Below are 12,654 nucleotides of genomic sequence, written 5' to 3'. Positions count from 1 at the left end.
AACGGGTTTCCAGGCAGGATCGATCTTCCCACGCTCCTGCACCCGTGCAGATCGCTCAAAGGAAATGACTGCCTTGAGCTCCCGTAGTCTCTCGAACCATTTCCTGTGAGCAATCTGCATGGGGCAGGAGCGTGGGAAGATCGCTCCTGCCCCGAAAACCCGCTAGACCACCAGGTAAGGCTTAAGGGGGGAGGCTTACAGGGCTTAAAATAGTCCAAAAAATTAAAATGACTTTTTTTGCTTTAAAATCGCAAATAAGCGAATTCGCAAATACTGAGGGGGAAGTGTAATGCCAAAAAGGTTGCCCACACTGACCAGATGACTCACTGGAGGGAAGTAAGCATGAACCCCCTCTCATCCCCAAAGATGTGAATGAAACGGTACATACCTGCCTGTATGACAGCTCCAGATGTTATGGCGAATCCTAGTAGAGCAGCAAACAGGTTTCTGGAGTAGCGAATTAATGATGTTCGTATAGCTCTAAGTTTATGGTTCATTAAAATGTGATGAAACAGGGTAACCCTGTACTAGAGAATGACACGGTGACAAAATTCATCACCGTTCCCGTCCCTGCGGATAACCGCGGGAAATAATCCCATGTCATTTTCTAGTGTCTATTTCAACCTCAGTCCTTCTACACCAGCATTCTTCAGAGCAAAGCTTGAGGGTCAGTGGTTGTGGCCATTCATACTCTGATTCTTCCCTCTCTCCTTAAAGAATGACATGACAATGGTTTTCCGCGGTTATCCGCAGGGACGGGAACAGTGATGAATTTTGTCACCGTGTCATTCTCTACCCTGTACCACTGAGAACAGAGTAATACATGCTACGTTTGCTGTAGTAGGGCCTAAATGATTTTAAATATAGCTACTTTTAGGCCCTGTTTTACTAAGATGTGCTAACTGATTAGCACGCGTTAATCAATTTAGCGCACGCTAAACGCTAACACGTGCATGTTAGTCTATGGATGCATTAGTGTTTAGCGTGCGCTAATTAAATTAGCACGCGCTAATCTGTCCGCGCACCTTAGTAAAACAGGGGGTTAGTCTGGAAGTTGTTGCTGTATTTCCCAAGATGTGAAAAAAAAAATCTGGCGTGAGTAAATTGTTTTGACATGTAAAATTTGAGTAGAAGAGCTCCATATTTTAGGGTAGTTTTTTCAATTTAAATTAATATGCTTAAGAACAACCACTTTATTAGAGTGCATTAGTGATGCAAGTTACTAATTTTCATGAAAAGAGAGGTTTGATGAAAGGTGTTATTTCAGCATTATTTTCAATTAAGGAAGTGTGTCTCAAAATTTTATTTAACTTCAGCACACTAAATGGAGCAAATGTTTTTGATTTCTTTTGTGGCACATTATAATTGAAATGATAAAATTGCAAAACCAACAAAAAATTAACCCCCTCCACCCCTCCCTTTAACAAAACTGCAGAAGTGGTTTTTAGTGCAGGTCAGTGCACTGACTGCTCTCAGGAATTTAAAAATAGTTCATATGATAACGACAGAGACAAGACTTTTAAAAATATATTAATGACAGGAGGAAGTGGAGAAAATGGCTAAAAATGTGTAGAAGGCTTAGGAAGAAGCTGAAGCCGCCGCCACTGTCGTCGGAGATCCAGTGCCCTCATTCCTGCATTCCCCCCTCAGCCAAAGCCGACCTGCAAGGCTTCTCTCCTTTGCAGAGGAGTGAGCACAAAGGGGTGAGTTTGGGGTAGTGTGGGTCAGCATCTCTCATTTCTTCCCTGTTCTTTTTTCTATCTCCCTGTTCTTTCTATCCCCCTCTTCTTTTTTCTATCTCCCTCTTCTTTTTTCTATCTCCCTCTTCTTTTTTCTATCTCCCTGTTCTTTCTTCTATCTCCCTCTTCTTTTTTCTATCTCCCTCTTCTTTTTTTCTATCTCCCTGTTCTTTTTTCTATCTCCCTCTTCTTTTTTTCTATCTCCCTGTTCTTTTTTCTAGCTCCCTCTTCTTTTTTCTATCTTCCTCTTCTTTTTTTCTATCTCCCTGTTCTCTTCTCTTCCATCTCCTATTTCCCTGTTTTACTTCTGTACCCTTCCTTTTTATTTCTTTCCATCTTACCTTATGGGTCCTTTTCAGCTGGTAGTGGTCGAGAATCTCATAAAAACTTCAGATAGAGTTTCTCTGCTGAATAAATATAAAATATATATATATATATATATAGGCTGTGGGCGTGCTAGATTGGACATCTTGTGGGGATACTCAAAACTTTCCTAATACATCCTGGTTGGAATTTAGACATTTTGGACTAGACCCCTTTTGGAAGTGTCTAAATGCCAAAAAGGTACCCAAACTGACCAGATGGCCACTGGAGGGTTTAAACAATAACTCCCACACACACACACACACACACACACATATCCCCCCATTGGTCACTGACCCTCTCCCACCTACTAAAACTGTGAATGAAAGTGTATTTAGCTGGCTCTAGAACAACAGCACTTGATATGAGAAAGCCTAGTAGAGCATCACACAGGCATCTTAAGTAGCCAGATGGGTGGGCTCGTGAACCATAGAGAGAAGGACTCAGGCCCATAAGGCACTCTAACCATAACATCTATGGTGTTAAGTGGGGTGGTAAAAAGGTGGGTAGTAGGTTTGGGGGAAGTTTGAGAGGGCTCACCATAAATTATAAGGGGGTTATGGTGAAAATGTATAGCTGGAACCCTTTATGTGAAGTTCACAGCAGTGCCCTCACCACTCTGTTGGTATGCCTAAGTGGCCAGTTCATTTGAATTGTGGCCTCTCCCATATCTAAATGGTGATGATTTTGACATTTTTAACTGGGATGTTTGAGTTCAAAAATGGAGAATAAAATTAGACATCCTAGTGGTTGTGACATTTTGGCAGCCAATATGGCCAAGTAGGCAATTTTCACAAAAAATGATTTGGAAGTTCCGTTTGAAAATAGACATTTGTATGCTTCCAAATTTGGATATTTAGTGGGGTACGTGGTGCCGGTACTGTATGTCTCCCAACTTCTTTCTGACATTACATATCTCCCGCCTTCCTCGTCTTCTCTCCCCAGCTTCTCCCCCCCTCCCCGGACCAGCAGCAGCAGCTCAATGTGTGCTTTTAACTTCCCCATATAGTTGCTGCTAGCATTAGTTTAGCCGGCGATTCCATCAGGCAGCCTCGGGGCCTTTGCTAGGCCGGCCTGCCTCCAATGATGCAACTTCCTCTTTTATCAGAGGGAGGAGACATACAGTGCCAGCGCCGCATACCCCAGATAATGGTACGCATACCCCCCTGGGGTATTCGTACTTCATGTTGAGAAACTCTGCATTAGCATACACAGAACCTGGTCACAGATAGTGAATCTGCACATAGCGCCTCCTATTGAGGAGGCCCTAAGTGAAGCCATGCTAACTACACAACTGGCCCTGTTTTACTAGGGTGCGCTAACCGATTAGCGCACGCTAATCGATTTAGCACATGTTAAATGCTAACACGTGCATGTTAGTCTATGGACGTGTTAGCGTTTAACGCGCACTAATTTGATTAGCGCATGCTAATCGGTTAGCGCACCTTAGCAAAACAGGGGGTGAGTGTAACTGCAAAATATTTACCATGCTCTAAATGCTATTTATTTTCCATGGCCATTCTTCACCCATGCCCTACTTAATCCCTGCTCCCTAGCACAAAAAGCATTTAACACACAAATTTGTACATGCAAATAGAGAATGACACGGTGACAAAATTCATCATCGTTCCCGTCCCTGCGGATAACCGCGGGAAACCATCTTCATGTCATTCTTTAAGGAAAGAGGGAAGAATCAGAGTATGAATGGCCACAACCACTGACCCGCAAGCTTTGCTTTGAAGAATGCTGGTGTAGGACAGAGGATGAAATAGACACTAGAAAATTACATGGGTTTATTTCCCGCGGTTATCCGCGGGGACGGGAACGGTGATGAATTTTGTCACCGTGTCATTCTCTACATGCAAACTTCAAACCTACCATGGTAATGGTTGGCATGCATGTAGGATGGCTGCTAATGCACACAAATTCACAAGTCAATTGCTTAACACACTTTAATTTTTTTTAAAAAAAGCCCCTTTGTCAAATTGTCTTTCCCACTAACAGTCATGGTTGAGATGACACTGCAGAAGAAAGTTCATATTTTTTTTCAGCAATATTTCATCTACTAATATGCTACCCTTAGTGATCTTATAATGAATACATGCTCTGCAGAGTTACTCTGAATGTTTAATTAGTCGGGGAATTGTGTGGTGCTCAGAGGGCATGGATTTTAACCAAGCATCAATATTGATAAAAGCAATTATAATAATAAAAAAGCTCTCCCATTCTCATCGTAATATTTCTACTTTCATTAGATTTGAAAGCCGTGGAAACATAGAGGGGTTCTGATTGCAATATACAGTAGCACATTTTTGGGTGCATTCCATTTTAAAAAGGCAGAATTACAGACTTTCAATTCATCTGAATGGCATCAAGCACATTATTTGACCTCCCTCTTTTTATGCTGCAGCTAACACAACCTTTAAATCACAGATTATTCATGTCTGAGTTGTATTCATGCCAGGTGTAAGTTTAGAGTAAATGCTGCTTAGCAACAGGCTTTCCAGAGTGACTTCCGAACCAAGGAATCTTCATTACCTGCTTTATTGCTAGATTTACCTTGACAACTGCAATTCCTTATGCAGGGACACCATTGATATAAACACTTTTTTTAAAGGGGCTAGGCTACCGATTCCCAGAAAAGCATGGAAAGTGCCTCGGTGGCTGTGTGTATGTCTGTGCAATTCTGTCAAAATATATGGACTCCTATAGCACTAATAGATGTATGCTGCACTGGATGGACCATTCGGGTCTTTATCTGCCGTCATCTACTATGTTACTATGTTATATAAGTAGGTACTTTTCCTGTCCCTAGTGGGCTCACAAACTAAGGGCTCCTTTTACTAAGCCGCACTAGCAATTCCCACATGACAAATGCCCATTCAGTTCCTGTGGAGTTGATCACATTTGACACACAGGGAATCACTACTGTAGTTTTGTAGGAGCCCTATGTTTAGGGTTACCAGATGTCTGGATTTCCCCGGACATGTCCTCTTTTTTGAGGACATGTTCCGGGGGTCTGGACGGCTTTCCAAAACCCGGCACGTGCACGTGGCATTGTTGCATTGCATCTGCACATGTGCGGATGCCATCCTGCCCAATGAGAGCAGGCAGCGGAGGGCTGGGGCGTAACGGGGGAGTTGAAACTAGTTTGCCAGGTCAAACCCTGCTGCACTAACCATTAGACTACATCTCCTGACATATGTGTCAATCTTAGATAGGAGTAGTGGTTACAGAAGGCATATGCTATAAAATGGTGCAAGGGCTCCAATTCAAAATATCCAGATGCCCAGTCTCGGGTCCCCATTTGTTCAGCTATCACAAAAACATAACTGAACATTGGTCGCTGTACATGAAGAAGGACACGGTACTACTCGAAAGGGTCCAGAGAAGAGCGACTAAGGTGGTTAAGGGGTTGAAGGACCTGCCGTACAGCGAAAGATTAGAGAAACTGGGCCTCTCCTCCCTTGGACAGAGGAGATTGCATTGAGTTAGCCCAATAAAATAAATTATTACCTTATTTCTTTGTTTTTTATTTCTATATATATGGTATTATCTGGATTCTATAAATGTTGTGTAAATTTCCGCACCCAAAATTATGCACCATCCTGAAATGCATGCACAAATAAATTGTCTAATGAGCCAATTAGCGCCAATAATTGGGTGCTTACAATTATTGGCATTAATTGGCAACAATTTGGATTTATGCATGCACCTTGCCAAGCACTGTTCTATAACGATTGGCATACTATCTTACAGTGCACAATTCAAAAGGGGGCTTGGCCATGCATGTAGTATTACAGATTTCAGTTGGTCTAAATCCTTGTGCCCAAGGTTTGGCATGGAAATCAGTTCCAAGCGCTATTCTATAAATGATTCCCCAACTCAGAATACTGTTTATAGAACAGTGCTGACTGCAGACATTGCTGTTTTGTGAGCTCTATTTACCAAATCTAGTCCTTTGTGTACATAGGGGTATGGAGTGTGTGCATGAATGCCTGATGGATTGTAATGACTAATATTTTTGCAGCTATTTCAATGATTTTGTTCCTATTTTTCATTATGCACCCAACTAAAAAAATGTATTCTGCCACTCCTTATGCGCTTATGTTGATGTGAGTGGAGGTGACTGTGGGGAGAGAGATATTACGTAATATATTTGTGTAGGGGCTATGGGATGTGTGTTTTGGGAGAGTGAGAGCATGAAGTGTGGTTTTCTGTAGGAGATGTACATATGTATATGGTGAATGTGTGCAGGGGTGAGGTATTTGGTTGTGGGTGCATGTGTCAGAGAATGTTGAAGTACTGTATATGGAAGCAGTTAGTGTATATATGTGTAGAGCAGAGGTTCTCAATCGAGTTCTTGGGACACACCTAGCCAGTCAGGTTTTCAGTATACCCACAATGAATTTGCATGAGATAAATCTGCAAACAATGAAGCAATATATGTATAACATAACATAAAAATACACTTATATTTCCTACAAACGAACGGAGACTAGGGAAGCTAAACTAGAACATAGGGCGAGGTCTGCAGCGGTCAAAACGGCAGTCAGGGAGGCCAAACTTCGAGTGGAAGAGACTCTGGCAAAGAACATGAAGAAAGGGGACAAATCCTTCTTCAGGTATATTAGTGATAGGAAAAAGAACACAGACGGGATAGTACGCCTTAGAAAACCAGATGGGAACTGCGCAGAATCAGATTCCGTTAAAGCAGAACTACTGAATGAATACTTCTGCTTGGTCTTCACCTGCGAGGTATCGGGGCACGGTCTGCAGTTGCAGGCAAGGCCCAGCGTGGAAGACCCGTTTCAGAATTTCGAGTTCACACCTGGCGATGTCTACTACGAACTGGCAAGACTCAAGGTGAACAAAGCCATGGGACCGGACAATCTACACCCCAGGGTGCTCAGTGAGCTGCGTGATGTCCTGGCAGAACCGCTATCAGGACTCTTCAATCTCTCCCTAAGTTCGGGGAGAGCCCCCATAGACTGGAAAACAGCTAACGTCGTTCCACTGCACAAAAAGGGTTGCAGGGCAGAGGCTGCAAACTACAGACTGGTGAGTCTCACATCAATAGTATGCAAACTCATGGAAATACTAATCAAACGTAAATTAGATGCAATCTTGGATGAGGAGAATCTACGGGATCCCAGTCAACACGGATTCACCAAGGGTATGTCCTGCCAATCCATTCTCATCAGCTTCTTTGACTGGGTAACAAAACAAGACTTGGGAGAATCCGTGGATGTCGTATACCTAGACTTAAGCAAAGCTTTTGATAGTGTCCCGCATCGCAGGCTGTTGAGCAAGATGAAATCAATGGGGCTGGGAGAAACACTAACTACATGGGTCAATGACTGGCTGAGTGGCAGACTTCAGAGGGTGGTAGTTAACGGTACCCTCTCTAAAACATCGGAGGTGACCAGTGGAGTACCGCAGGGCTCAGTCTTGGGCCCGCTCCTTTTCAACATATTCATAGGTGACCTAACTCAGGGGCTTCAAGGTAAGGTAACGTTATTCGCTGACGACCCCAAACTATGCAATATAGTGAGAGATGACAATTCACCAGATAGTATGACACAGGACCTACATTTGTTGGAGCTTTGGTCCTCGACCTGGCAGCTGGGCTTCAACGCTAAGAAATGCAAGATCATGCACCTCGGCAGCAGAAATCCGTGCAGAACTTACACCTTGAATGATGAGACCTTAGCTAGAACTTCAACAGAACGAGACTTGGGAGTGATCATCAGCATAGACATGAAAACTTCTGATCATGTGGAGAAGGCATCATCTAAGGCAAGACAGTTGTTAGGTTGCATCCGCAGGAGTTTCGTCAGCCGGAAGCCTAAAGTCATAATGCCATTATACAGAATCATGGTGAGGCCTCATTTGGAATACTGTGTGCAATTCTGGAGGCCACACTACCGAAAAGATGTGCTGAGAGTAGAATCGGTGCAACGGATGGCCACCAGGATTGTCTTGGGGCTCAAGGATCTATCGTACGAGGAAAGGCTGAAAAATTTGCAGCTGTACTCACTCGAGGAACGTAGGGAGAGAGGAGACATGGTCGAGACGTTTAAGTATATTACCGGCCGTATCGAGATGGAAGAAGAGATTCTCTTTCTCAAAGACCCTCAGCCACAAGAGGGCATCCGCTCAAACTCAGGGGCGGGAAATTTCATGGCGACACCAGGAAATATTTCTTCACCGAGAGAGTGGTTGATCCTTGGAACGAGCTCCCGGTGCAGGTGATCGAGGCAAACAGCGTGCAAGAATTTAAGAGCAAATGGGATGCCCATGTGGGGTCCCTTAGAGGGTTAAGCCAAGGGAACCTGTCACCAGGAGTGGGATCCCTAGGATAGTAGACTTGGGGGTTTGTCAGTAGAGTGGGCAGACCTGATGGGCTATGGCCCTTATCTGCCGTCATCTTCTATGTTTCTATGTTTGTACCTTTCAGCGGTTTGCAGTATAAGAAAGTTTTACAGGCATAACAGATTACAAACTCATTTATAAAGTTTATCAAACAAATAAGTCTTCAATGCCTTTCTAAAAACCTGATAAGAACTAGAATTCTGAAGGGAAAGCTGCCTGCTTTCCTTTTTGAGAGCCCCACCCAAACCTGTGTGTACCTGTTCTAGAACTGGGCTCTCATGGGCTCCCACTGTGGTCTTCCTGCACACTGCAAGGTCACCTAAAGATAGTACCTTGCTTAAATTTTCTATTTGTCAGTTTACAGACCACTGTTTTTCCACTGGGTAGGCTTTCCATATCCTCATCACTAAATATATCCTGGCAGTGTTCACTTTCAGACAGGGATTCCTCAGGATAGTCAACTAACTCAGAAGGGAAATGTAAACTGGGCTTTTAAGTTGTTTTTTTAACCCCAGCACTGCTTTTCTTCGTGTTCTTAAAGGGGACCAAGGCAGACGCAGAGCCTGGCTGGTCACAACCCCTCAACCCACAACTATCCACAAAAATACCCCATAAAATCCCTCTAACAATCCCTAATTTACAGAACTAAAGTAAGAATTCCATCACTTCCTTAGAAATCGATGACCAGCAAATTATGCTCCTCAAATTAACCCCCCCCCCACTGCCCTCAAAAACAATTTCCAGCACAGTTGTGTGTTTTTTTTAAACAATATTATTAGTGCGCCTGTCCACAGAGTGTCGGAGTTCACCTCAGCCCTGATACCAAACGGCATACAAAATGTAGCACAAAACCACATCAGGCTGACACAATGCTTAATTGTGCTTGTCTGTGGCATTTCGCACCACTCCAACATCCTCAAATCCAGCGTCTTCCATCGCCCAGACCCGTGCAGTATCCACTGAAGTTGACACACGGAAAACTTAAACCCTGCCCAACCAAGCAACAGCCTCCTACCCGCCTCCACTCACATTTTCTTCCAAACCTGCCTCTCCAAAAGGTAAGCCCACTCTACACAAATGCTCCAAATTACCCATCTACAAATATTTTTTTAAATCTCCTCACAAACTTCAGAACAAATTCCTCATTCCCATCCTATCCTTCCCTTTCACCACACAATCTCCCAAACTAGGGTAACCAGATTTTCCATCAGGTAAAAGAGGACGCATGACCCTGTCCTGTTCTGCTCCGGGTCCTCCCCATGCCGCCCCCAAACCCAGCCCCACACAAACCTCGTCTCTTCGGGCTGGGGCTGGAGTGGATCAGCGCATGCGCCGATACGATGTCATCATTTTATATCCGCGCATGCGCAGATGCACTCTAGCCCCAGCCCCAAACTCACATGTCCGGGGAAATCCGGACGTCTGGTAACCCTATCCCGAACTGCCAAAACTCCCAACCAGTCTCCACTCAACTTCTCTCTGCACAGTTCCCCACATTTACCAATCACATCTCTCCTTACATGTCTACTATCATACCTTAACACCACTTAAACTATAACTCCCTATTCTCTCTGTTCTAACACCCTCCCCACCCCCACCAATCTATCCCCATAATTCACCAAAATTGGTGGCAGGCTCAGCCAATGTTATTTTCTACCAGATAATTCTGGTGTCATTCTTATCGCAGAAAAGCATCCAAATCATAAGCCACTCAAAATACACTTGCAACATGCCCCTTTGATTTTTAGATCACTACTCTATCAGGAACATTTTTCATTGTTGGTACAGTCCACTGTGCTTGCTCAATTGGTCTATTGCAATTCTCTGTATCTGGGTATCAAGCAAGGCAACTTGTAACGTCTTCAGTTGTTACAAAACACGGAGGCGAAACTTATCTTTGGAAAATAAAAGTTTGATCATGTCTTTCCTTTGCTTAGAAAGCTTCATTGACTTCCTGTTCACTTCAGGATCCAATTTAAATGCACAAGTATTATTTTCAAACTTCTTTATGGAATATTTGATCCTCTGATTCCTTACATTGGAAAGCCTATAGAACCTACTATTTGAGGAACTTACAGAAGTACAAATTATCGTTTCCCTCTTTCAAGGGAATTAAATCAGCTGGGAAACTTTGTCAGTCCTATGTTTTCAAGTTGGTAGAGATTTGGAATGGACTTCCTGGTGTTATTAGAACGATAGACCAATTGCAATTATTTCAGAAAAAACTTTAAAACCCTGCTATTCTCACAATATCTAATTAGTTTACCTGCAGAACCTACTAATTGTTAACATTGCAAGATTTCCTTCTATGATAGACCAAACTAATTTTTATTATCTTTTATTTCCCCTTATTTTATGCATATTTGAGTCTCTTGACTTCTTGTAAACCGAGTCGAGCTCCGGCAAGAGATGACCCATTATATAAACTGAAGACTAGATTAGATTAGATTAGACTAGACCTTTAGTCCTTTATCTAGAGAGGTATTTTACTCATAGACAGATGGAGAAACAGACACTGACACCTTTGCCTTAATCATTTCTAACATTCCATATGTTGGGAAGCATAAAAGCGAACAGCTGGTTAGACAGCAGATCAATTCTGCAAACAAGAGAAATGTATTTTTCATCTAGTCATTTATTATGCAAACCTAATAGAGTAAGAAGGGCACCATGCCTGCCAGTTTTGGCAAATATTGTATAGGATACATAAACAGAAGCAGAAGCATTCAGCCAGCTGTCACTAGGATTCAGTATATGCAACCCAACATATCTATTGTACTAGGATCTGTTTAAAAAAATGCATATATGTTCAAATCTATGTATTAAAAACTAGAGTAAGGGCTGCTTTTACTAAGGTGTGTTAGGGCATTAAAACGTGGAATAGCGCGCGTGCTAGACTTCAAATCCAGCATTGAGCTGGTATTAGTTCTAGTTCTAGTTCTGTAGCACACGGTGTAGTGTGTGGTAATATCCTACGTGCGCTAAAAACGCTAGCGCACCTTAGTAAAAGGAGCCCTAAGTTTTTAGCTATCATAGAGGTCCTTTTATTAAGGCGTGCTAAATGCTAAAGGCATCCATTATATTCTATGGGGTTCATAGTCAGTGGCGCGCAAGACGCCAGTGCGCCAACAATCCAGCGCCGACAATTCGGCGCAAGACAGAAGCACGCGGGGAAAAGTAATTTTAAAGAGCTCTGACGGAGGGTTTGGGGTGGCAACCCCCCCCCCCCACTTTATTGGTTAGTGTTTGCGCTACTGTTGGAGGGGGGCTTGGGGGGTTGGAAACCTCCATTATAGAGAAAACAGAACTTTTTCTGATTTTTTTCAGGAAAAGTTCCATTTTCTCTATAATGGGGGGGGGTTTCACCCCCCACACACCCCAAAACGGCAGCACGAACACTAACCAATAAAGTGTGGGGGGTTGCCAACCCAACCCCCCCGTCGGAGCTCTTTAAAAATTACTTTTTCCCCCGTGCGCTTCTGTCTTGCGCCGAATTGTCAGCGGTGGATTTTTGGCGCGCTGGCATCTGGCGCGCGATTATCCCGTCACCATTCTATGGGCGCCTTAGCATTTAGCAAGCGCTAAATCGGTTAGCGCACTGTAATTTAAGGACCCCATAGTTATTGTGATAATTGAAATAAAAGAAAGTCTTAAAAAAAATAGTTTATAGTTTTTCAAGTTGCTGCAGGTTGCATATAGTCGTGCATACTGGCCACTGTAGTGAAATGCCAATCAACTTTGTTGGCATAATCCTATTTACTATGCAGCTTTCATATAAATGAACAGGACAGGTTTCAGAACCACTGAACTATACAAACTCCATGTTCCCATGTAAAAGAGGTGTACAGTGTTTCATTTATTGAATTTGTTTTCCATCCTGTTTTCCCCAGAGAACTCAGAACGGGTTACAGATTAAACATACATAATATACAGTTAACAGGTTATGATTTGCACTGGATTTGCCATAATTACAGCACAAGTCAATGATACATGATTTTATCCTAAAAGGTGTTAAGCCCTAATGTGTGCTTAGCACCCGTGCAAATGCTCGCATAAAGTGTTCTGAGGTAAATAATCTGCATGCGTTAGACTGGGCCCACAGCAGAAGTTAAGGACTAGGCCCCTCTCAATTCCTCTCCGCCCTGCCCCATCTCCCAGTTTCTCAATCCACCATCTT

The 12,654-nt window shown here is 43.2% G+C and overlaps 1 protein-coding gene across 8 annotated transcripts in view; it reads left to right on the top strand.

Annotated features, from left to right (window-relative positions):
• Positions 1–12,654, top strand: part of ADGRA1 (adhesion G protein-coupled receptor A1) — an 873,110-nt gene that overhangs the window by 217,435 nt on the left and 643,021 nt on the right. For 3 of the 8 annotated variants that reach the window (XM_033941643.1, XM_033941641.1, XM_033941642.1), the window contains exon 4: positions 1,541–1,703. The exons of the other annotated variants lie outside the window; for them this stretch is intronic. The gene's annotated coding sequence lies outside the window, so the exon portion shown is untranslated. The remainder of the gene's footprint in view (positions 1–1,540; positions 1,704–12,654) is intronic. 8 annotated transcript variants of the gene reach the window in all.

This window comes from Geotrypetes seraphini, chromosome 4 (genome assembly GCF_902459505.1).
Source record: "Geotrypetes seraphini chromosome 4, aGeoSer1.1, whole genome shotgun sequence".
NCBI classification, from domain to species: Eukaryota; Metazoa; Chordata; class Amphibia; order Gymnophiona; family Dermophiidae; genus Geotrypetes; species Geotrypetes seraphini.
This window is presented reverse-complemented; position numbering and strand designations above follow the sequence as displayed.